Source organism: Zingiber officinale, chromosome 4B (genome assembly GCF_018446385.1).
Source record: "Zingiber officinale cultivar Zhangliang chromosome 4B, Zo_v1.1, whole genome shotgun sequence".
Lineage (NCBI taxonomy): Eukaryota > Viridiplantae > Streptophyta > Magnoliopsida > Zingiberales > Zingiberaceae > Zingiber > Zingiber officinale.
Window position 1 is genome coordinate 86,873,523 of NC_055993.1, and position 1,871 is coordinate 86,875,393.

The 1,871-nt window shown below is 40.9% G+C and overlaps 1 long non-coding RNA gene across 1 annotated transcript; it reads right to left on the reverse strand.

Annotated features, from left to right (window-relative positions):
• Nucleotides 1-326: 326 nt before the first annotated feature.
• Nucleotides 327-887, reverse strand: LOC121977680. Its single transcript, XR_006110997.1, has 3 exons — nt 766-887; nt 579-675; nt 327-386 (listed from the first exon to the last, which is right to left on the reverse strand). It is a non-coding gene; the product is annotated as an uncharacterized LOC121977680 (long non-coding RNA).
• Nucleotides 888-1,871: the final 984 nt, after the last annotated feature.

Below are 1,871 nucleotides of genomic sequence, written 5' to 3' on the forward strand. Positions count from 1 at the left end.
ATGATACTAAACATGGAAATCTCATGAATAACATGGCATGATCCATATAAATAGATACAAAGTGTGTACCACAAGAAGACGTATCAAATAGAAGGCACACAAATCGAAGAGGGTAGCAAATAAATCCTAGATCCAGAATATAACAGAGCATGTGGTTAGGTCACTACCTAAGGCATATGTGATCAGGTAGATAATATGTAGTGCAGAATAAATAAACAAACAACATGTACTAATCATGTAGCGACCAACCGAAATAAACAGGTAACACAATTACTGTTATATGTTAAACATATTATCATGCATATCAAAAGACATAAGTCAAAGTACCCGCCTCCAATCGAAATGGTCCAACTCGGACGTCGAGATGCTCGTCTCGAATCAAAGTCCTGTGTTAAATCGCACAGTTTAGCTAATTTAATTATAAACAAATAGCTAAACAAATTTCTAACCCACTAACCAGTTAGGGTTAGTTTCGTTAACCCCAATTACACCATTACATAACTTCCAAACCTAATTATTAATTATTGCTAACTCAACTAGCAATAATCTACCACAAATATCAAAACCCTAATCCTTACCTTAATTCAACAGGCAGGAAAGGTGCTGTCGATTGCTACAAAAAGTGGCTGCCGGAATAGGGCAACTCTAATATCGCCGATCTGTTGTACCAAGGATCTGAAAAACCAAAAGGTACCGATCTAATGTTAGGATCAACAGTAGCTATAGAACAAGAACAGAACACTAGATCACGACCTAAACCCTCACCTTTCTGTCACAATACCGTATCACCACTGCTCTGAGGAGGAAGAAATGCTCACAGCTAGGGCACAGAGGATTTCCGGCCGGCAGCACTGCTGTGAGAAGGTCTCGGCTCCGGTTAGAGTGGCGGCAGAGAAGTAGAAGGGCACAGAGCGATCGGTGGTGACTCTAGTCGCCGGCGGCAGAGAAGAAATTGGCCGGCACTGTGCAAAAGAGCAACAGCGGCAGTACACAGGGAGGAACTAGGCACCGGAGACTGGTGCTGAACCTATGGCCGGCGCTCGGCTTCGTCTCGGCGCTGCCACCAATCGAGAGAAGGCGCGGGTTCTCGGGTGGCGGCGCTAGGGCACACGGAAAGAAGAAGAAAACAAGGTTCGGGGTTCGGCCGGCGGTAGAACTAAGGCAGAGAGGAGGGTCGCTGGCGTCGGCAGAGGAGAGAACCGCCGGGGCCGGCGGTTAGGGCAAAGGGAGAGAGCTCGGGCGGCTGCTCGGGTGCGCGAGGGAGAAAACACAGAAACGGCGCAGGGGAAAAATAAAAAGAAAAAGAAATTTAAAAGGAAAAGGAAAAGGAATAAGGAATTTATAAAAGAAACAATTCCTCGCTAAAATGGGATAGCCTAAACAGGCTTTTCCGGGCCTCATTTTTATCCCCGTTAACTCGTCCGTACGAGCTCCGAAAAATTCCCGAAAAATATCCAAAAATTCCGGAAAATTCATTTATTAATATTTCCTTTTTTTTTCCCGGTATTTTACATGTATGCTTTCTTATATTGATTTTTAGTTGTATTTTTCTCTTTTTATAGATTAACATTATCAATTTGTAAGAAGATTAACATTTTTAATTTTTAGATGTATTTATTTAACTATTTAAATCAAAATCATAATTTTCAAAATTCTAATTTTATTTTTGTCTAAAATTTAATTATTTCTAAAAGGATAAATCCTAAACGGTTATAGTAAAATTTTAGAAAGATACATATTTTATTTTATGGTTGGCGCTGTCTGTAGGAATCTTCACCTGAATCTGAAACTATAAGATGGAAGAAGCTGGAAAACCTAACAACATAACCATGACGCAAGAAGGTCTAGAGTTGCTCATTAACACCAGAGTG